Source organism: Melozone crissalis, unplaced genomic scaffold, assembly GCF_028551555.1.
Source record: "Melozone crissalis strain CALT ecotype California unplaced genomic scaffold, PUWL_Pcris_2 ptg000081l_1, whole genome shotgun sequence".
NCBI lineage: Eukaryota > Metazoa > Chordata > Aves > Passeriformes > Passerellidae > Melozone > Melozone crissalis.
The window spans coordinates 3,785,804-3,810,291 of NW_026535858.1; the positions used below are offsets into that span (position 1 = coordinate 3,785,804).

Below are 24,488 nucleotides of genomic sequence, written 5' to 3' on the forward strand. Positions count from 1 at the left end.
CCCAGAAGCATATTGAGCCTTCTCTGTGGGCTCTGGATTTTCCCTCTGTTTATTCTAAGTGCCCATCATCTGGAGTAATGGGTTCAGTCTCAGTGAGCTGGGTTAGCAGGCAGAGAGGCCGGTCAGGAGCAGGGAATGCCACTGAGTGAAGAGCTTTCCAAATTATCAACTCTTCCTTCTTCCCACACCTTCCCAGAGGTGCCACATGAGCTCTGGACAGCAAGGCAAGCAGGCCTTGGAAAAGAGAGTTCAGCTTGTGTGTCTACAGTGGCTCCTCAGATTTAATACCTTTGATGGGCTCCAAGCTGTCTCTGGAGGCAGGCAGGGAGCTGCAGTCCATTGGCCTTAATCCTTCCCTGTGCTCCCGTATCTTTATACTGCTCCACCAGCTCCACGCCGCCGTAAACCAACACAATCCACCCTGGGCTCCCTGGTGGGAGGGAAATCCCTGCCCAGGCCCCTTGCTGAGCGCTGCAGCTGCCACAGAGGCTTCCTGGCACCGGGAACAGGATAAATACCCCCTGCAGATGGGCCCAGAGCCCTGAGAGGCTGCTCCTGCTCAGTGTCCCCACAGGCTGGGGCTGTGCAAACCCTGGCCCCAGGGTGGAGGCCTGAGAGTCCCCATGTCCTGAGACTGCTCTTAAGGCAGTGAAGTTCCCCTGCACAGAGCCCTCACCCACAGCCATCCGAGAGGCTGATAAAACAAATAATGATGATCTCCTGGGGCAGCTGCAATAAACAATGCTGCCAGCCAAGAATGGTGCCTTTGATGGCTCTGCAGGCGAGAGCTCAGCCATCTCTCAGCTGCTGAACCCCAGCTCGCTGCCCTCACAGGCTGTGCCAGCTGCTCCTGCAACGCTTCAGGGGCTGCTCTTCCTCTCAGCTCATCCCTCCTCGCTCCTCCTCAGCACTGCAGCCCTGCAAGGCTGGGAGGATCTCAGCAAGCCCTGTGCAGGTAAGGGATGCTGTCACCCAGCACATGCTGCTCTAGTGCCTCTGGCTTCTCCCAGATTACCTGGGGAAGGTGCTGCTGCCTGCTCAGCTGGGCAGATGTCGGTATCTACTGGCCTGGGGAGTTCCTCCCCAACAGCCCAGTAAATCTGGGGGACTTGCTGATGAGCATGAGGGAATATCCCCAGTTCATTTGCTTCTTGTGGGCTGGAGACCTTGCCCCTGCCATTCCCCTCCTCGTGGACATGTGACGCCGATCCCCAGCATATCTGCATCTATGCATGTTTTTAGAACAATATCAGGAAGCAAAATCCATCTTGTTGTGCAAGCCACATCATTGTCAGAAGGCACTGTCAGGGCAGAGTCACATCTTCTGTGCTGGTACAAACATCACTTCTTCCCTATCTCCTCTTCAGGGCACAGAGTTCAGAATGAGGCCTTTTGTGTTTGTTTCCAGTGCTCTGGGGTGGACCGGGGAGCCTTTGCTTTTCCCTGTCAGGAAGCACAGGTTTAATGGATGGAACACACCAGAATTGCTTAATGAGTGCTCAGTGAATATTAATAAAAGTTTGGACGTGACTCAGGCTACAATGGCTGAGAAGTTTGAAAGCTTTGGTTCAAGATTACAGGAGGCTGTGAGAAAATATGGTATCCAGCAGCTAGCATATAGTGTGGATATTTCACTATCCAGGGATCTGTAATTACTAATAATGTACAGGAACAGTATGATATGTCCTTACAATTGCAGAATCCTTTTCAAAGATAATCTTTAATAGTTTATTTGACAACCTGTAAAATTATAGAAAATTATTAGTCTTGGGAATTACAAAATTCCCCATAGTACAGTCAAACAATAAAATTATAATTACCTGTGGGTAATTGAAATTTAACTGTTTTTTTATTGTATATTACACATCAATAGCAACATAAGTTCAAGAGTGTCCCCCTCCCCTCCTTTTTCTTTTCCCTACAGAAGTGGGGAAAATGGACAACCCTGCTGGTATCTTGTGAGCCCTTGTCACAGAACAGAACTTGAACAATTTCGATTAAAGCAGCATGTTCGAGACTGTCATTAGACCTGCGTTAAATTACATATCTGGAATGTTAAAAATAAAGAGTACTGAAGCTTATTCACAGCTGCCTGTGGTAAAGTATGTAGTCAAGGTTTTTATTATCTTTGAAGTTCTTATTTTTCTCTTTTCTAAAACTTATTGTTTCATCAAACAAATACCTAGCACATTTAAGAACAGTGTGAGCACAGGAGCAGAATTGCTGGAGCTGGATAAAGCATTAGCGTGTTTCCATTCTGTGCTCAGTTGTATTGTTTAGTGCTAACAATGGTAATTTATCAATTATACAGGAGGGAACAAAGCCCCTCACTGTCTCACAGCTCCAGAAGTACCTGGTACAGGGCCCAAAGCTGGAGACCCTCTCAGACCTCAGAAGGCACCATTTACCATGAGCATTTGCCTTGTCCCCTTGCAGTGACCCCATGGAGGCTGCTCACTACTCAGCTCCAAGACTTCCATGGCTTTTCTCCTAAACCTGGAAAATTATAACTTTTTTTCTTTTTCCTTTTAGACCCAAGGACCTTGATAATGAGACACCACAGCTTGTCCTTGTCTAGTTGGTGAGACCATACATTCCCTCTTGTTGTGCAATTTGTGGTGGCTTTACAGACTTTGATGCCAACCTGAAGGACAAACCCCGAGCTTTTGGTGCTGCTCAGCCAGGACAAACCCCAAAACATGGTATGTTTGACAGTTACTTGTCTCTACAGCAGCTTTGTTACACACTGCTGAGATGCACAAAATTCTCTATATAAGGATCAGACTGGCTACTTCCATTTGATTCTGTAAAGTGCTTTGTGATCACAATGTGAATATAACAGCACAAGTAAAAATATCTCTGTTTTATTAAGAGTTTCAGTTAAAGTGTTTAATACCCAGATTTTATCATGAGAGAGCATCACAAAGGCTGAGTACAACGTAATGGCAAGCCAGGTATTGTTATGATTATCATTACTATTATTTATATATGATCACTGAAGTACTAAGTGAAAACTGGGAAATGGAGTTCCTGAGTCCCACAGAGCTCATAGTAACAGCTGTTTTTGGAGGATGCAACAATAGCAGACCAGCTCTGCTTCATGGAACAATTAATGGTGCATACAGCCCAGTCTGGAAATCCCTGATCCCGAATGGGTTTTCCCATTTTCAAAAATCAAAGAGGGTAAAATTTCAGTTGGAACTCCTGCCTTTTTTTATTGTGGTGCCTCTTACTCTTCCCATTACCTCTTTTCTCTGCCTGTTGGTATGAAGGGCACCCCTGCACATTAGAACTGTGCTGTGTCTGTTTATCCAGCAAAGCAGCTGGAAACTCCTCATCCAAGTGGTGTCTGAATGCCTTTGCAAGGGAGAGACATTCTGCCTTCCTCACTTGCCCTTCCCATCGGAGATTTTTAAGTGTCTTGGCCTCCTAAAAGCTAAAGTGGAGCTTTTGATTGAGATTTAAAGTGAGTGTAAACCTTTGAAAAGCAGAAACCCCAGGAGGGGCTGTATCACCAGAGCAGTAAATAGGCTGAGCTGAGCAGGGCAGGGGCAGGACTGGCCCAAACCCCAAACTAAAGAGCTGTGACCTTGTGTGACACACAGAGCTCTGTTTGGCTTTGGCTGTTCCCTAATCCTGACCCTTGACCAACACCTGAAGGCCACAGAAAGTTTTTCTCCATCCTTATCTTGGCTATCATTCCCTGGCAGATTCCAGCTGCTAAGCTCAACACCCTAAAAAAAAGAAGCTGGGGAGTTGTTTTCCACTAGGATTTATATAGATGGGATGCTTGGAAGTTAAATCTTCCAACCACCACAGTGCACCATAGAGTAAGACAAAGAGCAGGAGATAAATTTTCCTGCCTTTGAAATTCCTGCTCATGTCACTCTCTGAGCAAATTTTTACCATTTTGACACTGGTGAGAAGAGCTATTCCAATGTGAGCCTCTTTCTCTGCACTGCAGTGCAGGGATGAAGCTAAGGATGAGCAATTGGAGCACTGTCAGGATTACACCCAGGTCAGATTTTTCATTCTGCTAAAAGATGCTTTTTTTGACATGGGAATCAGGAAAATACATTGATGCAATGTGTTGAAAAGGACCAAAAGGTTGTTATTTGCTCCCACCAATACACAGAGACACAACCCTCCTGTAAAGTGAAAATATTTTCTAGTGAAAACACAAAATTTGACACTGAGTGCAACATAATGGGAGGGCCCAATGGGGGCTTTGGGGAGCTCCTCAGGGAGAGGGGGCTTTCCAAGGGCTCTTTTTGCTCCTGTCTGTAGGGTGAGCTCACAAATGTTTGGGTAGAGAAAGCAGCATGCATCCAGATTTTAAAAGAAATAAAATAAAAGGGATTGGCTGTTTTTTTTTCTCATGGATGAGGTTATAAGGTTAATAAAAGAGTTAATCCCAGCCTGCTCTGCAAAAGGGAACAGCTCACATTTGTGAGACTTCAAAAGGCTTCAGAGTGTCTGTGTATGGATGTTGTTATTTCCTGTCAGGGCCATCCCAAGAAGATGGGGGCTGGGAGCTGATTTTTGGAAGAAGAGTTTGGCCTTTAACTAAATCAGTTGGAGTGAAAATAAAAAGGTTAGTATAAAATTCTTTTGAGAGTAAACTCCAATTCAATAAAATTCTGGGTATTTTTTTCTTTCTTTTTTTTTTTTTCCCTGTAAAAATCTAAAATTAAAACTTAGTACAGAGCAGTGGAGGCTGACCAGAGCATTTCAACCAGATGGCCCAGAGAATCTGGTTGGGTTTTTCTTGTTTTTTTAAAAATCATCACATGATTTTAATTTTTAAATATGTTAATGGTTAAAAAAAAAAGCCAATTTAGGAAACATTCAGAAAATTAAAACAAAAACAAAAAAAAGGGAAGTATAGTAGGGAGAAGAATATTATCATTTTACTGAATGGTTTGGTGGAAACATAGAAGACCTGGAGAGCATTCTGCCTGACAAACAATCTTGTATTCAGACAGGGGAAATGTAGCCCAAGCTCTCTTGCTGAGTCTTTACTCAGTAGACAAACACGTTACCAGGGGTGCTGCTGCCCTTTTTTAGAAGTGCAGTTTTGGCACTCACAGTTTTCAGGGATTCACTCCCCTGCTCCGTGGTGCAGCAGGGGTGGCAGCAGGCCAGGCCAGGGCCATGGCACAGAGTGCTGAGTTACAGAGCTCAGCTCTTCTCCTTGTGGGGTGTTGTCAGAGGTGCAGGACACACCTGAGCTCCAGCCCTGTGCCTCCAGCTCCTCTCCTGCTCCCCAGGCAGCTCTGCCTCTGCCCAGCCAGTACAGCACCAGGCAGTGATTTACAAGGAGAGCTGGGTGTCCATTTGCTCCCCAGCATTGAGGGAATGATTATTGCACAGCACAGAAAATTACCTCAGGCCTTGTCAGGCTTTTCTGCAGAAATAAATAAGCCTGAGTTCCTTATACCCTTCCCTGGCTTGGTGTCCCCCTGCACAGCTGAGAGTCCGTGCTCAGACACAGAGTAAATGTTACAGTCGATATCCCTCAGCAGAGAAACTGCACTGCAATTTCTTTTTTCTACCTTTTTTTCCTCTTGCACGAGGCTCCTGCGCTACCAGCTAACCGTTTCCTATAAGAAAATGGCATTGTGTTAAAGTTATATAGTGTATCATATTAAATTTTATAACAGTGCTTTGTGTTTTGAAAAGACTTTGGGGGGAAACAGCATCAATCAGGGAACCACATTTGATAGACTTGGAAGGGGCCTCCTGAGTCATTTTGTCCAAGACCTCTATGAAGCAGGAAAGCTTCTGCAAAATACCTTTCCCATAAATGTATCTAACCTTTCCTTAAAGACACTGAGTGATGGTGCCATAAATACCTCAAGCAGCTAAACCAGTCTGATTGACCTTACGATCAGAAAGTGTCTTCTAATACTGTAGAGAAGGTACAATTTTCCATTCTTCCAGCTGCAGCTAAGCAAGAAAAAAGGGCAAATACACAGTAATGGCCAACAATACAGACTGTGCAAACAGTTTCACTTTACTGCCATCACCTACCATAAATCTGGATGTAGCCACTGATACTTGGTTTCCCAGTGTAGTGTCTGTGATCCTTGTAGTATCCATCTCACTTTGACTTTGGAGAGCCACCATTACAGAGTGTGGAAATAAGGAAGATGGACTAGCAGCACTTTCTGATTCAGGAAGCCATTTGAAACCCGATGCTGTGTAGTTAAAGTATTTATTTCTATTCTCTATTTATTAGAATTTGTGAGGTGTTTCTTGCCACGACCATGGGAGTAGGGGAAGCACAGGGCTTTTTATGGCTCTCTCAGAGTGTCAAAGAATAATTTTTATTCTCCCCCAATAATTGTGTACATTGAAAAATAAATACCTGGTAGTTTGGCTGCTTGTTGCTGCAACAGCAGTGCCTTGTGTGCAGCTCTGCCTTCTTTTTCTCAGTGAGTAGTAGAGGAGGTGTCATTTTGGGTAGGTGTGTTATTAAATCACAGACACACTCATTGCTGAGAGCTTCCTGAGCTGTACATAAACTATCTTTGGCTTGGATTTTTTTGTCTTTTTTTGTGTGTGTGGTTGGTTTTGCTTTGTTTTGTTTTGGTTTTTTTTGCAACCACCAAAAAAGGTGACAGAGCTGAAGGCCAGTTGTTCAAGCACCTCTGTTCATCAGGCGTCCCACAGCTGTATTTCTCCCACACACACGACTGCTGCAAAATGGGACAGGAAGACAAGGCCTAGGAACAAAAGACACAGAGAAGATAATTTAGAAAGAATGTGGTTGTGATGCTGGGTTAAAAAAAAAGCCAGTGGCTCTGCAAGTCCCTGTCCACACGGTTTTGCTGTGTCTCCTTCATGCCTTGTACCCTTGTGCCAGCTCAGACTGGCACTCACCTGTGGGTTGCAGCTCAGTGCTCATCATTTCATCAATGCCTTAAATAAGCCTCAAAAAATACAGATTTTTTTTAAGGCCTTTTCTATAGAGTTAACTAAATGACATCCTTTCCGTGATGTGCAAAGTTATAAAATATTTGTCTAGTATTTAGTCACGTAGAAATATGTGAAAATACACTAGAAATACTTCTCATCCAATTGTTAAGGCTGCTGAGATTGTGACCATTCAATGTGATAGTATAAAACTGTAAAATACCAATGCCAAGAAAAATACAAATACTGACAGAGCTTTTGTTTATTGTTTATATTCTTTCAGACACTTCTTCCCGTGGCATCACCAAATCAGGCTTCCCTGATCCCTACAGAGTCGAGGCAGTCCCAGCTCACCTCTCCCTCTGCTCCTGTTTGAAATTCCAGCTGGAAGAGCAGCCCTTCCCTGCTTGAGTGAGTTGAACCCCCTTAGCATTTATTTATTTTTGTGGGATCCTGGTACTCCAACCCACATGACAAAATCAGATCCTCCTGCTCCTGCTCCTGCTGACCTGCTCCAGCCCCTCGTATTCCCCATTTTCCTCTCAGTGCCCTCCGTTCCCTACATTGTAAATACTTGTTGGAGGGAAAGAGAAGCATAATTTATTCTTTTATGTTGGAAAGGAAATGAAGGCAAAGAGGGCTTTTTTTTTTTGTTTTTTTATCGTTGTTGTTATTATTAAGAGAGGGCTTGTTTAGGGTTTTTTTTTCAGGACAGACAAGTTCTAACCTGTACATGTGTGTGCTCTTAGGTACTCCTGAAAATAAAAACCACATTTGCATCACATATGCTTAAAATAAAAAGAAATTACATATCATAGAGGTTTTCTGCTCCTATTCAGTGCACAAATGCCAATATGGGGTTCTATCTTGCAATCCATTTCGATATTTACAACAGAACATGGCATATCATTTAATTTAAATTTGCAGCATGCTCAGTGTAATTAATGCTGTGCAGTGCCTAGAAAATCCTGATTTCTTAATGTGATACAATGCCTGCATGCTGAGAGCTTTTTTTTTTCAAACTACTGTATCATTTTGGAGCATTAATGGGGAGGCACTGCCATTAAACAGGTAAAAAAGAGTCAAGGCCACTTGGTCTTTATGAAACTTCCATGCAGCTCCCCAAAATATGATGCAAAGTACAGGTTTGTTTTAGAAGAGGGGGAGAGTCAGAGATTTAATTTTCCCTTGACACAGCATGATGCCTGAATAGCCAGACAGCTATTCCTAAATTATGTGCATTTCATTCCTAGGAGCTGTGAGGATTTTGAATGGGCTGTTGTTAAATACAGTACACAAGCATAAATACTCCAGGGAACAGCTAGCTGAAATTTTGGCATGAGCAGAAATCTGATGTAGTATCTGAGCATGTAATAATAATGCATATTGATTTGTTGGGAATGCTAGGAGAGGGGTTTGGTATTCTGGGATGAGAACTGTTAAACTTGGGAACATCTTGTGTGATTATAATGTACTGTGATATTTGTATGCTGTGGGCTTGGCAGGGACAGAGAGGTTCACATAAGATTTAGACTTGGAGACTGGCAGGGTTCTCAGTTTTGGAACCAAACACAAAAAACTGAGTGCATGGCAAAGATATTTATATATTATATATAAATGAAGCCTGGAGAGATGAGGACCAGAAAGGGGATGTGTTCAGCAAGAAGGGTTGTGACCAAATGCCCTTCAAGGTCAGGAACTTTACTGCCATGGCTGCCTTGAGATGGGGTGCTTTGGGGGGCAGTTCTGTGTTTGACTGGTACCAAAAGAAGAGAAAAGGGGGAAAAAAAAGACCCAAACAACATCCCCTTAGCATTTTGCAAGGTTATCAGTTTCTATTAGACTCTACTATACAAGCACTTCTTATAGACCTGTTGATAGCAAAACAAATTCTTCAAGTCCTCTAAATAAATCTGTTTCTATACATAATGCTTCAACTTCTCTGTTCTCATCTGACACCTGACAAGTCCACCTTAAGAGTAATTGGTGCTGCTTTGAACCTCTGCAAGCACAGTGGGAGGAGGGTGGGCACTTTATTGACTTGGATTGATTTTGGTAGGAAGCACATGAGACGGACTCGGTAGGCGATGTCGCACCTGGGACACATCACACTCCTCAGGAACATCTGCAGGCCACCAGCAGGGCTCAAGAGGATGTGGAGGAGGCCCTCAAACAACCCCATCCCACCAAGTGGGACCTCTCTGCGTGGTCACCCTGGAGAGAGGCACCAACCAGGACTAAGTTCATCAGCCAGGTGGGAATTTCAGGGGGTGGTGCCGTGGCTCTTGTGGTGGAAGCCATGGGCTGTCTCCACAGGCAGGAACCAAAGGGTTATCCCAATGCAGGTTGGCCAGCATGTTGATCTCTTCCCACTGTGGTGTCAGGCCTCAAGAAGGGCTGTTGGGATGAGGGGTTGGACATTTCCATGCCTGGAACTCTGTTTTCCAGTGCTCTGGTTATTTGAGAGCATTATGGGGCAGTGAAAGGATTTGTGAACCGGCTGCTTGGTTTGTGACAAAAAAAGTGTCATTGATATTAATAGCTCTGAGCTCCAGTACAGACCTAAAAAACCCAGGGAAATGGCAGAACAAAAGGAGTCAGAGACAAGATGGCACTGAAGGTCTCCTCAGCAGGGATGCTGATTAGGATGTGAGGTGGGGGCTGTCCCGCCCGCGTACGGGTCGGGCTGGGGAAATCTCCCTCCTCCCCCTGTCTCGCCTCCCTCATCCATAATGAGGGAAGGAATAACTTTGCAGCACACTTTGCATTGGCATTGCATGCTAACTTCATTACTGTTTGCAACAGCCTGTGCAATCCTCAGAGGAAAGGAATAATAACAAAGAAAAAAAATGATAATTACCAAGCACATAGTTTTCATCTATAATCTTCATTTCAGGATTCACTCTTCCTGATGTCAATATTTTATAATGGAAGAATGAGATATGCTAAGTTTCTGTTTGATGGAAGTAAATTCAGATTTAATATTGCCGAGGAGCTGAATTTTTAATAGAGCAGAGCAGTTTGCAGCCATTGCAGCCCCTGTTTGCAGCTCCTGCCGCTCCTTTGTACCGGCTCAGCGACATTCCCATGACCAGGCAGAAAAATGGGAAGAAGCTGCTCTGGATCTGCAGTGGGGTGACAGTACTTTGTCACTGAGCTCTGTCACGATAATTGGGAGTGTCACACAATGAGGCAATATGACACACCCCCAGTAAATGAAGAGTTTTCAAAGTGATGTACAGCCCCTGTCAGCTGCCAAAGCTTTTGTTTGCTCACGGAGCTGGGCGGCATTTGCAGGAGGAAAACTGCACTGGAAAGGCACCCTTGGAAAGTTTGTTGGGAACTGATTTCCTCTGTGGTTTTGTAAAATGGAATAGATCCCATGAACAGGAGAATATCCCCTTTTATCACACACTCCCAGCTTCCAACCTGCTGAGGACTTTCCACAAACTCTTTAGGAATTTACCTCTTTTTGTTAAATTGGGTTGGATCTCATTAATAAAAGAATGGTATAATGGAAAAGAGTTTCTAAAATTATACTGTAACCTAGAATTGCAGGATTCAGCTTTCTCTGCCTGAAGAAAAAAATTCTGAAGCATTAAACTTACTTTATCAAGCATTGCACCTGACATGCTCTCATAAATTTTACATACATTTTAACTTATTTTAATATTATGCAGGCTTGGTTTAAAATATTCCCATGAAGTACCTAAAATGAAGCTGCTCAGCCATAAATTACAGCTAAAAAAATACTTGTCCATCCCCCCCCCCAATCAATATTTCTTTTCTTAAAATCATGTGTTGTATGTAAGTTAAATTTTCCCTTGCTGAGATACTTTGTATATCTTAATAGGAACTACCACAGGCCCTGGGAGCTGTATTTCCGTAGGGTTACATTTACCATTTTTTTTGCTTTTTTAGAGGTGTCTTACCTGAAAGCAGCCAGCAGTAACCCTTTGCATGCCACACTGCAGTTAGGGCCAAGGCCCACAATTAAACATGAGGCCAAATATATATAATATATGTGTGTGTGCATGTGTGTGTATATATTTGTATGTATATCTCTCTGTGTGTGCATATGTAGATATAAATATACATTTATATCACAGAATCAGAGAATGGTTTGTGTTGGAAGGGACCTTAAAGCTCATCTCAAGCCTGGGCAGGGACACCTTCCACTGTCCCAGGCTGCTCCAAGCCCTGTCCAACCTGGCCGTGGACACTTCAGGGATGGGGCAGCCACAGCTTCTAAACTGTGCCAGGCCCTGCTCACCCTCACAGAGATTTTTTTTCTTAATAGTCAGTTTAAACCTCCTCTCCATTTGGAGCCATTCCCCCTTGTCCTGTCACACCAGGCCCTTGGAAATTGTCTCTGTCCATGTTCCATTGCAGGCGCCCTTCAGGTGCTGGAAGGCCACAATTAGGTGACTCCAGAGCCTTCTCTTTTCCAGGGTGGACAACCCCAGTTCTCTCAGCCTTTCCTCATAGGGGTGCTCCACCCCTCTAACCATCTTGCTGGCCTTCACATGTGTATATAAATATATATATATAAAGTTTTTCTCCAGGAGCAGCCCTGTAGCAGCCCCGCTGGTTGTATGGAGACCGACGGAAGCTTCCCAGTGTGCCAGCCTCAGGCTGCAGCAGGTACATCCCTGACAGCTCCTCACAAAGCTCCATTTGTGCCCCAATTTCTGAGGCTATTTCAAAGCCCAGGCTAAATTACACAAACATTTGGCTATAGACATAACAGGCCTGCTCTGCAGCGCTGTCAGCTCCCTGCCTCCCAGCCCCAGCACTCCCTGTGTGTGTCTGTCAGGCCATACTTGGGCAGCGCCGCAGCGTGCGGCGTGTCCCAGACACTGGAGTGATTATGTCTGGATGCTCCTTATCTGATGGAAAAGCCGGCAGTGCTGCACATCTGTGCTCCGAGGCTCCGCTGCTGCAGTGCCACGCCAGTATTTATTTTGCTTCTGCAAGTTAGTTTTCCTTGAGAAGCAGCAGGGGCCTTCTTCAATGAACTGAAAAATGTGTATTGTATGAAGGTCTGTGGAGGGTGTGCACCATAGTTCAGTGGGCAAATGTGAACCCAGGGGATGACATTTCATTTAAACATTTGGTTTACATCTTTACATGCCAAAAATATTAATGTCTTGACTTTAGCAAACCGAATCCGGCACTTTTTTCTTTTTCCCCTTAAATGAAGTAATTATAGCCAAAACACTCTGTGGGCGTTTGTTCTTCCTTCTCAAAGGTGGAGTTTCACACAGGAACATTTGGTTTCGGGGCTGGAATTGTCAGTAGCGGCTCGCTTGACACTTCCCTGTTAGTTTGTGTTGGAAAGCACCAGGAGTTTCTTTCCTTGTGTTTATTGTGTTACCCTCAGCCCTTTGATGGAACATCTTGGATAGCAGCAAAGTCTAGCTCAGCGCCTGTTTGCTATTTAAAAAAAGTGAAGAATATGGTTTCTATCAAAGGATCTACAAAGACAGTTAATGTAATTGAGAAGCAGAAGGGCATTTATGGAAGTGCATCTGAATGTCCTCTTCACATGTAATTGCATCAGGAATTCTACATTAACATGCAAGTGATGTCCAAAGGGAGGAAAAAAAAAAAGCTTATTTTTAGGTAGAAGCCCTCAGTGGGCAGTAAATTACCCATAATCTCCCCCAAACTAGCAATTAGCCCTGTTTGCTGACTACCTGAATTGTTTCACAGTAGTTCAGCACAGTCTTACCAGTTATCACCATACTTATAATCAGAGATTCCGTGAATGATTCCCGCAGCTCCACATACTGCCTGCCTAAGGTCAGCCATAATAACAAATACATTTTATTTGCTTCTTTTGGCCCTTTGGAGCTGTTTTCTCAGGCTGCAATATGTGAGGAGAGCTGGTGCTGCCCTGCTGCTCAAATGGCAAGAATGTGAACAGAGAAAGCAATTCAGAGGGGTAGGTGTGCTTTGGTATTAGTTAATATTCATCTGCTTGTGTTATTTGTTATTTATTCCCTTACAGCAGCCAGTGCTGCTCAGGGAGGGTGAACTTGCTCCCCACCACTGGGCTTTGCTCTTCAGAAGTTCTGACACTGAAACACATTTTTCAACACGAGCCTGCAACTGATGAGTGGAAAACTGGAAAGTATGGAAACAAAAACCTATGGAATTTTTTTCCTTAAGGCGGCTGAGCAGTTTTCATATCCCCAAATACCCATGGTTTGCCAAAATAGTAACTGAGCTTGGAAAACAGTAGCTACGTTGCCAGCTTTAGCAGTAGAAACAATCATGGGCCTACACATGCACACAAATACAAGCACACATGTCCTAGGAGCAGCATCAGGCTTAAAGAAAGAAAACCAAGGGGAAATGGAGATGATGAAGTATTTGAAACACAAAACAGGAATGTTTGGACCCTGAGCACTAAAGGTATATTTTTTAAGTATGGTGCACACCTTTGTAAGTAATGCTTTAACTTGCATATTATTTCTCAGGCAAAATCCAATTAAATCAACATAGTGGCACCATTTAAAGCCCATTTTCAGTGCTGGTTCTGTGTCACATTACAGAGACACGGAGCTGTATTCCTGCCTCTGATCTGAGGACTAGATCTGAGGAATGAAGGAGATGGAACAGGAATTCATGCTGAAGAGGAACAACTAAGGAGTGATTCTCCTTCGTAAGTGAACTCTAGGAAGCAGAAAATGGAAAGATTGCCTTTGCCTGGCTCTATTTAAAATGTTTCAGCTTCTTGTTTCACAATCAGGAACATCAGCTCTGTGAGCAAACTGCCTACAAAGCTACCACTTCAAACTTCAGACCAGTTCTTCAAAAGAACAACTTGTTTTCCAGAAAAAAACCCAAAACCTTGGGGTTGAACACTTTCCACCCTTACCACTCAGGCCATGACTAAGGAAAGTACAAATAAACTGATCCTGAATTAAAGTCATCCTCGTTGTGAGCACATACCTGGCCAAGGCAGGCAAAAGCAGATTGATGACCCAACAAAGTTCACCTTGTTTTCTGAGTTGAAAGCTCACGCTGTTCCCTGGCAGAGCAGGCATGTCAGGCCTGCAATAACCACTGGCTACCTTGCTTCAGCCAGCATTAAACCCAGCACAATATTAACATCTTGGGGAAAATCCAGCTGGAAATGGCTTTCTGGGGGGAAAAGAAGGAAAGGGAGGTGACTGAATAGCACAACCTGTCTTGGTTTACTTGCTGATTTCACTGTAATTTTAAAGAACTTGAAATTTCTCCCCTCACCTGAAAATGTTTTATTTCTAATGTTTTCTTTTAGAATGCAGAGCTGAATTCCTGTCCAGAAAGAAGTGGCAAAGAGCAGGTGGGCTTCACCTGAAGGTAAATAAATCACCTGGTCTGGCAGAGGTTGGTCTTTCTGCTTGGTTTTACTTTGCAGGAGCTGTTTGTGGGCACATCTTCCTGTGCCCAGCGCAGTGAGTGGCACTGCTGGGACAGAGCCCTCACTCCTGTGGCACATAAATGGTCAGAGCATCCCCAAACTGGGACTCAGAGCAGCCCCACTGACTTGGATGTCGGGCAGTTGTGTGTGTGCCTCAGGGGGGTGAGGTTGGTGCACAAGAGCTGAACTTCAAAAATTTGCTTTAAAAATTTATAATTTGCTCTGATCCTTTTTCTTATTTTTCCTTTCTGAAGCACTGGTAAAGTTTGAAGATGATCCCCAATGATGCACTGCACAAGTGCTCTGAAATGCATCTCCTCTGGATGAGGGTGCCTTTACTGATGATTCATTCTGGAAGCTCACTGGGCACTGAGCACCTCAGAGTATTCCTGGAAAGAAAGCAAACGATCCAGCGTCTGGACACTGGGCTCTTAAATTACCAAAATATTTATAACTTAATCTGAAAAGCACTTTGCCAAAATCCTGGGCTATGGTGAGGGCATTTGGCACTGGATTAATTTCTGATGAAGTTCTAGGAGCAGGCTGTAGGCTTGTGTTCAGTGATGCTTCAATGTATTGCCCTGGCCAGTTCCCTCCTGGCCTGCAGCTGCTGGGATCGGGCTCTGCCAAATTCCCGTCACCTTGGGCTTCATTAGCATGTGAAAACAGAGCCCTCTTGGCTTTGTGTCTCCCTGAAAAACCAACCACCCAGCCTCCCTTCGGCCAGGGGACTGGGGGCACTCCACTTTAAAAGTACAGCGGTTCTTTATGTTCATTTTTTTTACTGCGGCTCTTAAAAAGTTACCAGAGTGAAGGTTCCTGTTTACAGTGCTGGGGAGGAGCTCAGGAACTGCTCATAAAGGGCCCACGAGCAGAGGCAGATGAGGGACTCAGCAGAGTGAGTAAATATTTTATGGTTGAGCCCTTAACGAAGGATTCTGCATTTTGGGAGAATGAACTCCTGCACTGCCATATGAAATATATCCTGTGCATTTCAGTGAGCCAGGGGCTGCATTTGCTACTTCCAGCATTCTAACAGTGAGTGAACCAGAACACTTAAAATATTTGCAGAGAGAAGTTCTGAACAAACAACACAACTTAAATGGAGAAACTTCCCTAAGTCACATCCATGCAACCAGGGCAAAGAACCAGCCCCATGTAAACAGTCTGTGAGCACAGCCCCTCTTGTCTGCCTCACAAGTACCATGTCCCAGAGGCAGGAAAAGTTATCCTCCCTCCACAAAACACTTTGGGAATAATTATGTCTAATGAAAAAAAAAAAAAGAAAAATCACAGTCTGTTCATGGACAACATGAATGGAAGGGGATGGGAAATTTGTGAAGGTCCTAATTAGTTAGAAATTATTCCACTTTTGGAAACACTTTTTGGTTGGCAACAGTCATTGAACAACTGCCATTTGATAAGGCTAAAAGCACCTTGGATGTTCTTCAAGCCACACACCATGATTATTACATGTAATTTTTAAATTTCTGACTCACCCATCAATGAAAATCCATGTCAATCCACATTAAACTCCAAATACAGTGGAGTAACACCAGGAGCAGAGTGGCTTCAGCCAGGATCAGACACTGCATTTAAAGTTGAGGCTCCATGATGGATTTTGAGACTCACCCCAGTTTTATTTACCCCAAGCAGCTTCCCTCTTTGGAGAGCATGAGGAAGATTTCACCTCCTTTGGAATTCTGGGGTAAACTGTCCTTGTAGAAAATTTGTTCAGGGTCAGGTTTTAGGCAATATTTTGTATTGCAATAACCACATCATGACAGACAACCTTTTCATCAGATAAGAAAAAAAAAATTCTCTTCTCCAGGTCAGTACAAGGAAGAAACATGACAGAGCTATAAATACAGAGCCCAGAGGTGCCAAAGCTCCTGAATTAAATGCAGTCATTGGCCATGTTTAAGTTTTTTCCCAAACATTTCAGGTGTTAAGACAGAGAAGCAAATACATATATGGGGGAATGGCAGCAGTGAAGGCAGCTGGTAATGATCCTCACAATTTCTGTCCATTTTTTCAGACAATTATTTAAAAATATGTAACTGATTAGAGGGATTGAGTTGGGAAATGAGGTACATGAGTGACCTCAGGTTTAGAGTTGGGAGAAGCTGGGAAATGAGGGAAAAGCTTGTCTGACCATGTTGCCTTTTCCCAAGATGGGCTGAGGAAGATTTTCATGTGACAACTGGAACATTTTAATCCATGGTACTAAAACAAAAGCTCTGGCCATCAAGTAACTGAAGTCAGAGATGTAAATTATACAGCTGATTTCCAGAGGTGGGCAGAGACCCCACAGTGCAGAGCAAAGTCCCAGAGAGATGAGTGGTGAGAGGAGGAAAGGATAAACCCCCACATGGTGGTCTCAGCAGTGTAAGGTAAGTTGAATCACTTAAGCAGTGATATTTTAAATCCTGTCTCCAGTGGACAAGCCTTGCTGGGAGGATGCTGAGGTCTATGTGCACATGATGGTTGGGTGAAAAAACTCTAAATGGCTGTCAGAAATTGCCATCTGCATTTTTAGAAAAAAATCTGTACCCACACTTGGAAATTATATGGATTTGCCAAAGGTTACCATTGGTTAGAAAGATTTTTTAAAACTCTGTCTTTAAAGCTGGGCTTAAACTCAGAGATTTTCATGGGATGGAGCTGGATGTTTGTGTTAATGTAAGTGGCAAGAACCTGGAGGCTCATCCAACTGGCATGGATGAAGTCATGGCCAGGTCAGTGCAGCCCAAGGATGGTCCTGATAAGGCAAGAAAGGAGAGGAGATGAAATAAGAAATGCTAATCTGAGGAGTTTTGCTTACTCACCTTGTCAGAAAACAACACCGAGTATATGCAGCACAAAATTTTATCCAAAAGAATAACTAAAAGATACTTTTCTCCTAAATAAAATGAACTCATTAAAATTAACTCAGTGGTTCTACTTTTCAACCCAAGAAACAAAATTCCTTAGATTTTTTTCTCCTGAGTTGTGCCTTTTTTGGAATTGGACAATTGTCAAGGTTTCCATCTATCCCAAAGCATTCTGTGATTGTATGAAAACAAGTTTTCAGCTTGTTGGTTCCCCTTCGCTCTGAGGGCTCTGGAGGTGCCAGGGATCCTCCTGAGCTCTGAGCAGTTTTACAAACACTCCACAATGGTCACTCACTCCAAATCCCACACTTAAGGAGCTTCCAGGTTGGCCTGTTCCAGTGAAATAATGGCACCACCCCAATTTTATGACTTCAACACTACAGCAAAGCTTGAGTTACCAGCCCAAGTGGTAAATTTAAAGTATTATGAAAATATATATGCCTTTTGAAGTGCTGTGTATTATACCAAATAATCCTGACTATGTCTTTTGCTCTGCTAATGAATCAAAGCAGAGCTTTCCACATTATCTGCAATCACCATGGAGAAAATGGGTCTGGGTGTGCATGGTTTCTGTATAAAGAGTGCATCTCCAGCACCTTCTGAAGGTAAGTAGTGTCTGATTGCATAATAATAACAATAATAAAGAGAGAGCTGTCCAGCCTGCACACGGGCCAATTGAAGGATCAACTGCACGAGGCTGCAGCACTCCTGGCAGGGGAGGAGTTGCCAGGGAGGTGCCAAGCCCACCAGTGCAAAGCTTCCACCACACCAACCTGTGGCATTCAGAGAGCTTTGTCCCTGAATCCCTGCATGGAAGCAGGGGGGTAGCACAGTACCCACTATTTTAACAAAATAAGGGAAGTTGTGACTGCAGCAGAGGCAAAACTCACCAGTGAAGCTCCAGTGCCTGTTTCACACTGTGCCTTAGAGCTGTGCTGGGCAGGATTGCTCCAGCTGCAGGGACCAGACTCAAACCCTGCTGCATGCCACAGCTATGCCTGAGAATTCATGGAGAGCTGGAGGAATGTACTTTATGGGGTGGCTGGATCATATGTTTATGGCCTGAAAGAGGAGATCCCAACCCAAACCACTTTGTTGGTCTCTGATGGTGAGAGGCTGAATATGAACATGATATAATTCATGCTGGAGCATGGGTATGAAAAGAGAACATGCAGGCTTTGCCTGGGACAGCCCCAGCCTCAGTAGCTGCCTTGCCATTAATTATGGGTAATGGGCTAATAAACACCTTCACATGCAGAGCACTGCACCTTCAGCCTGTAGGAGCCCCCCTGGAGAGATGAGCCAGAAGGACTAAATGTGAAACCCTGGATGCTGGAATTCTGCATTGCTGACAGCATTAGCATTAGAGTTGTAGGGGACCAAGTGTTCTGGATGCCTGCAGACAATAATTCACCCCAAATGGAACTTCTGAGAGTTGACAGCAATTGATGGGATATTTTCTGCACCTTCTGCACAGATGTGAGTAGTTGTAGCCCTACTGGTGTGGTGGGAAGGGTTTTTCTGCTGGAGCCAGGTGGCTGGAAACAACACCTGCCCTGGGGTTCCATGGGCACATCCCAGCCTGGCCACAGGCATCACTAATGCACTGTCCAGTGGCCTTTCCTGGGGCATAATGGCACTGGCACTTCAGGAACTGAAGCTGCTCCTCAAGGAACAGAAACTTCCTCTCCTCTCAGCTCTGCAGAAGAGCAAAAGTTCCTGGTTCAGGCCTTGGAAATAATGAGGTGAAAGGGACCCCATTAAAACTTCCCCAAAACAGGATGAGATATTCTCATATGTGACTGGAAAATGGGCAAACACAGCCTGCCTGGACAGGCCCCTCCTCTCAAAGAGCCATGGAAAGGCTCCTGGGTCACAGGAGAGCTGGGAATTCAACATGAACTAGGCCTGCTGGAGTGCTAGGAAAAACCCTAATCAGCCAAAATGCAGCTAAAGACACTGAGCACACTGGAAAGGCTTTCTGCAGGTGCTTCTGCAGGGTTTTCCTTGTCCCCCCAACAGAACCAGGCCCACAGCAGGACAAGCTGCTTCAGAGAGCAGGAGGAGAGCAGCAGCTCCAGGCTCAGGGGCAGTGTGGGCTGCCTTAGGCTCAAACCCAAACTGTTTGTGCTGGAAGGAGCTCAGGTTCAGTCCATCAGTGCCTCACCTTGCTGGGCACACAGCTCTTTATTTAGAAACCTAAACACAGAACCAGGGCCCAGCTTCAGATAATCAGATTTTTACCCTCTCTACAAATACCTTCCAAAACACAAGTTGCCACCCTGGAACCAATAGTTGGTTTTTGTTTGTTTGGTTTTGGTTTTGGTTTTGTTTTGTTTTGTTTTGTGGTTTTTTGTTGTTTTTTGTTTAACCCCAACTTTAATGAATTGACTGAAAAGTTTCTCAGTACCTTTGCCATTAATTAAAAAATAAACATCTTGTGACCCTCTCCTAAGGAAAAATGCAGCGGATGTAGCTCCCCTGCCCTGGACACACTTAGATTTAGCTTGGTTGACTCCCAAAGGCCATGATCCAACCGGATATTCAGGCACCTGTATAACTTCAACACACTTCTAAGGACCGCTCTGAACTCTGGCAAAAGGAGGGAAAATAAATTTTGCTAAAGCACAACTTTATTTCTTTCAAATCTAATTTTTCTAGAGTCTTGACTGCAATGCATCACTTCAAATATTTCCTATTTACTTCCTCATGCAGAATATTTGAATATTAAGCCAGATATTTTTATATTTCCACAAATTAAATGCACCATGGCTGAAGGTTTGACAGAAGCTCTAATTTGCACATAAAAAGGTGGAACGATTTCAGTTTTGACAGCACAAGCTTTTGATTTGTTAATAAAGGCAATTCTTTCTCAATTGTGAACATACTCCCCAAATAAGACAATGCAGTTTGTAGCAAATAAAAAAAAAAAAAAACAAAACATCTTCCTAGTGTAGAGAATAAACTTTTGATCCAAAGTAAGTGTAGGAATTCAGATTTTATAAAAATAAAAGAATGAAACTCACATTCAGGCTTTAGCTCTACCAGAGCAGGGATCAGAGGAAGATCCATGTTCCTGCCACTTTCTCTGTGCCTGTTGTTGGAAATATAACCTACCTCCAGTATCTTTGGATGAATTCCTTTACTAGAAAGTACCTGTGAACAGGGGAAGTACTTTTGGGGTTGGGGAGGTGAGACAGAAAATGGTTTGGGTGAAAATCACCACAGATTTTCCTGGCGGTGTTCTAATTAAATGCAGCTAAAGAACACCAGGATTTCAGACTCTGGTGACAAAACCCAAGCATCACCAAGTTTGTAAACCAAGATACAACCAAGGCTAAGAGACAAGAGGCCACACCTTGAGAGTGGCCCCTCTGTGCCCATGTCAAAGCCTCCTCTTCCCTTGAGACACCACAGAGCAGGAGAGAGGGTAGAACTCCAAAGCAGTCTGGGCAGAGCCAGCCATGCTTAAGCATGGAAAAAAAATAAATTTTGGATTTGTGATCTGAGATCTAAACTTTTCCCTGTGTGACAGCCAAAAGTGTCAGCATGGAAGCAAAGTTGAAAGTGCCCAGGCTCTGTTTCAGGATATAAAAGGGTAACAAAGCCCCTGCCCACGGGCCTGCCAAGGGCTCGGCTTTTACAAGCTTGGCACGGACCTTGGCCTGGCAGCAGAGGTTGAGTGAAGCTCCTGCAGGAGGTGGGGAACGAGTCCAAACAGCCGGAGGCACAGAGCAGCCCGTGCTGGTGTCACAAGCGCCCACTGTGGGGTGCACATAACCCAGAGCCCTGCCCCGAGGGCTCCCGGGTGCCACCCGGGCACGGGTGGGCACGGGCAGAGGGAGGAGCCAGCACAGCCCCACATCCCTGGGAAACCCTTCCCGGGCTCTGGGCAGCGCTGCAGCCCCCGGGCACGGCGGGCACTGGGCAGCAGCACCTCCTGCTCCAGTGCACCCTGGGCCTGACACACCCTGGTGCCATCCCTGCTTCACTCTGCCACGGGTGGCACTGGGCACACTGCTCCGAGGCACTGGCCCATTTAATGCAAAACCTCCTGATTTCTGCTAATTCAAAGCTTTTGTGAAAGACATTTTTGTTTTCCAAACAGTGTCCCCTTCTGCTTTTCTTTGCTTGCATCTCACCACAGTTGCCTCCTAATCCAGTGTTGGTGAAACAAGGCTGAAGGTATTTTGGTCATGTTTTCACACTCCTGATGTACACTTGCCTTGTCTCCTTCCACTTTCCTTCTGACTACACTCTGCTTCACAAATGCAGCCATCTGGCACAACATCGCAGTTTTTTTCTGTCGACACCTGAGTAATCAGAGCCCTTTTTTCTTCCTTTTTGTTTTCATTTTTAAATAAAGCAAGTGCTTCCAACTCCAGTGCCCAGGCTTATAACAGGAAGCCACATCCCATTAATAAAAAGCAGCAGAAGTGGGAGGTCACTGGTATTAATGCTAGAAAACATTTAGGGTGAGATGTGAGAAAAAATCTGCACTCGGTATTTCCAGCTTTAAGATCACTCCTTAGGAAACAGACTGCTTCTATACATTGTCTGTGTGAAACACCTATAAAACATTGATGGCAAAGTTGTGGCCCCAAAAATTCAGAAGAGTCTCACCACACATTGCTGCAGGGCCAAAGCTGCATCCCAAGAGGTTCTTTTCTCAAAGGACCCCTCTCAGACTCACCCTCTCATGCCACACTCATCTTTCCCATGGCAGAAATAAATTTGATAACATTAACTTGATCCACCTAGCTGCCATCTCCTCCACACATCTGATCCTACCCCTGAGCTCTGTCCCCGCTGGAGCAAAGGATGGCCACCACCCCACAAGCCCCAGTGATCTGGACACCCTGCACAGACGGGCAATGGAACAGCTGTGCACAGGGAGCTCCCAAATCTCACCCTTGGGCACTGGGACAAAGCACAGGGGCCTCTGCACCTTCCCCAGACTGACAGCTCTGGCTGCAGCTCCTCTCACTGCCCTCCTTCCATGCAGCAGAAATTGGGTCCTGCCAGCTCCACAGGGGAGGATGGGGACAAGGGGCAGGGCTGCAGTGGCTGCCCTGTGTCACCACCTGGCCAGTCCAGCACAAAGCAGCCATGGCAGCACCTGGAACACAGACACAGCTCCATAGACCCCATCATCCCCCTTGTCCCAAAGCACAGGCATCAACAGTGGCATTTCTGCTGTCAATACCCATTGGGAAGTGCCATTGATAATGTGCCAGTACAAGTCAGTAATGTGTGACTCTATAGACTGAGCCTGCTGTGAAATCCCTGCTTTTCTTCCCGTTTGTTCAAACAGAGTTTCCCAACAGACTCTCAGCAGGCACAGCCACACTGGGCATTAGTGCCACAGCAGCCCAGGACTCTGCTTTGCTGGGTGAGCAAAGAAGATTTGCTGATGGTAGGAGCAGCCTCTTCCCTCCACGAGCAGCCAGCAGGGGCCACAGCATCCTTCTGGGATGGATTCACACCATACGGAGATGCCAAATGGGAGGGAAGAAGTTTGACATAAAAAGCTCAATCTAGACCCCATCAGGATCTGAATGCAGGCTCAGAACCAGGCTAGGACAATCTGGATTTTGTGAGAAATACCTGTTTTTCAAGATGCAGCCACCTGGTAGATCCTTTCTTCTCTTTCAACCTGGAAAGAGAGATGGAGCAGTTGATGGGGGAACAGAAAGGCTGTGCAAATTACAAGCTCTGTGGAAAGTTTCTGTGCAAATAACAGTTTAACACTGAGAAGTTAGGTTAAAATGGTTTCAAAGTCTAAAATTAGTTACATTTAAAACTAACAGCATATGCTTTTATTGTCTCTGATCTAAAATATAATCCCAGGAGGCTGTGAAAAGCATGCAAATTACAGAAAGCTAATTTGCTCCAACAGCGACACCTCCCATGTAGTTGGGAGGTCTATTAGACCCAGTGTACTCTCCATTATTTGCATATTAATAGCACCTGCTGAAATACTTTGGGATTTACTTTTCCTGCCAGCAGAGGGACGAAACAAACAAAAAATTTATATAAAATTCCTTTCATACAGATTTGATTAACAATAAACTATTCAGACAGTGCAAAGAATGCCAAATTATTGAGAGGCAATGGGGTAGGATTGCAATGCCATCTGTGATTTTCAGAGAAACTGGACTGCAAGTCTGCTTCAGAAAAAAAAAGAAATATCCCAAACCAAAAAAACCCCAAACAACAACCAAAAAAAACATCTCTAGAAAGTGCTGGGTAATTTGAAATCGCTCACTTGGCTCAAGTCTGAAGAATGGAAAAGTTGAACTAAAGAAATCCAGACACTGCAGCAAGAAAAAATGAAAAATATGACAAAAAAAATCCTACACGTCCGCAAGCCCCGAAAGCAGAACCCCCCAAAGTGGACCTTGATTAAAAGTCTACAAAACCTCAGGCTTTGATATTAGCCAGGCCTGCAAGGCCCAGTCTCCTGCACATAAAACAAAAAATAAATTAAAACCAGCTACAGCCTGAGATTTACTTAACAAGCCAAGTTCCAGCCTCTGCTCATGACCACTGCTTCCCCTCCTGGGCCCCGAGCTATAAAAAAAGCCCCTTGCATATTCCTAGAGCTCATCTTCCTCAGGGTGAGGGTGAGAGCAGCTTCCTCTGCACAGTAGCACATGGAAAAATCTCCTTTTGCAGCTCCTTTTGCAGCCAGGCCGGGCGGGATGTGCCGCGCGTGCCTCTCCCTGCAGAGTGTGTTGGGGAAAGGGACCAGGGACACAGCGACATTCCCCCAACCTCTGCTTCCAAACAGGCAGTGGGTGTTCCTAAAGAAGCACCAGCCACGTGCTCATGCACCCCACAAGGGTTACAAGGGGCCTGTATTTCTCTGTGTTCCCTGTGCTTTAATTCTGATTATGCACCCTCTTTTAAATAGGCATGGAAGGGCCCACCAGAGTTACTCACTGCTGGTTGTAGTGGTGTGTCAAGTTCCTGAAGCATTTTAACTACCATCATATTCCCAAACCAAGGAGGCAATTGACTTAAAGTTAAAATGGTTAAATTGTTCTCTACACATTAAAAAAGTTGTGAGAGAGCATTTCATGCAGGACAACAAAGCAGGGAAAAGTGCAGTAGCACAGCCACTGACTCCATCCCTTGGCGCTCTGTTACCTGTGCCAGGGGAGGGGAGAGAAGCAGGGAAATACATTATTATTGGGGAATACATTATTATTGGGGATACATCATTATTGGGGATTACATTATTATTGGGGATACATCATTATTGGGGAATGCATTATTAT

General features: G+C 44.6%; 1 long non-coding RNA gene across 1 annotated transcript; it reads right to left on the bottom strand.

Moving 5' to 3' along the window:
- Positions 1–6,584: 6,584 nt before the first annotated feature.
- Positions 6,585–22,858, bottom strand: LOC128946604 (uncharacterized). Its single transcript, XR_008483973.1, has 2 exons — positions 22,813–22,858; positions 6,585–6,728 (listed from the first exon to the last, which is right to left on the bottom strand). It is a non-coding gene; the product is annotated as an uncharacterized LOC128946604 (long non-coding RNA).
- Between the last annotated feature and the right edge of the window lie 1,630 nt (positions 22,859–24,488).